The sequence below is a fragment of the Monodon monoceros genome, unplaced genomic scaffold (assembly GCF_005190385.1).
Source record: "Monodon monoceros isolate NGI ecotype Baffin Bay Population unplaced genomic scaffold, NGI_Narwhal_1 Super_Scaffold_21, whole genome shotgun sequence".
Lineage (NCBI taxonomy): Eukaryota > Metazoa > Chordata > Mammalia > Artiodactyla > Monodontidae > Monodon > Monodon monoceros.
Window position 1 is genome coordinate 13,833,926 of NW_021703778.1, and position 1,011 is coordinate 13,834,936.

Genomic DNA, 1,011 nt, shown 5'->3' on the forward strand with positions numbered 1-1,011 from the left:
TATTCTAGGTGGCAATTGGCCAAAATAAGTAGGAAACTTAGGTAACTGCCAAGCTACAATACCGATGAAAATTCTGCCACAGCTAATTAGAAAGCGGAAGGGAAGTTTTTACATTAAAAAAGAACTAGGAGGGACTTCCCTAGTGGTGCAGTGGTTAAGAATCCGCCTGCCAATGCAGGGAACACGGGTTCGAGCCTTAGTCTGGGAAGATCCCACATGCCACGGAGCAGCTAAGCCCGTGTGCCACAACTACTGAGCCTGCGCTCCAGAGCCCGTGAACCACAACTACTGAAGCCCACGTGCCTAGAGTCCGTGCTCTGCAACAAGAGAAGCCACTGCAATGAGAAACCCGCGCACTGCAACGAAGAGTAGCTCCCACTCGACGCAACTAGAGAAAGCCTGCGCACAGCAACGAATACCCAACACAGCCAAAAAAAAAAAATTTAATCAATTATAAAAACAAAAAAGAAGTAGGAATTAAATGGCTAGTGGTGAGGGACAACTATTCCTGGTGTGTGTGTATTTGTAGGGAAAGGATAAGCAGTTGTTGATTTTTATAATAATCTTATTAAAAAAGCTATTTGACAATTGATTTAAAAATGTTATAACAGTGCTCGCTTTGGCAGCACATATACTAAAATTGGAATGATACAGAGAAGATTAGCATGGGCCCTGCACAAGGATGACACGCAAATTCATGAAGCGTTGCATATTTTTAAAAAGAAAAAAATATATATTATAACAGAGCTATCTGAGAATAGCTTTACTTGAACGCTGCTTTCAGAAATCAGAAGCACATTATTAACAATACTTGCCTTTGTCTGAGCTATGAAAATAAGATAATGTGGAATCACGAAAATTCTTTTCATGGTTGCAAGTTTGTCCCATTCCAGAATGCACAGCCCTTTAAAATGTGAGTTTGCTGCTCCCATCCAGAAGTGGACTCTATCCTCCACTCCCTGGAATATGGGCTGGCCTTGTGACTTTGACTAATTGGATAAAGTGGAGATA

At 41.5% G+C, this 1,011-nt stretch overlaps 1 non-coding gene across 1 annotated transcript; it reads left to right on the forward strand.

The window, feature by feature from the left end:
- The first annotated feature begins 610 nt into the window (after positions 1–610).
- LOC114905453 lies at positions 611–717 on the forward strand. Its single transcript, XR_003796277.1, has one exon. It is a non-coding gene; the product is annotated as a U6 spliceosomal RNA (small nuclear RNA).
- Positions 718–1,011: the final 294 nt, after the last annotated feature.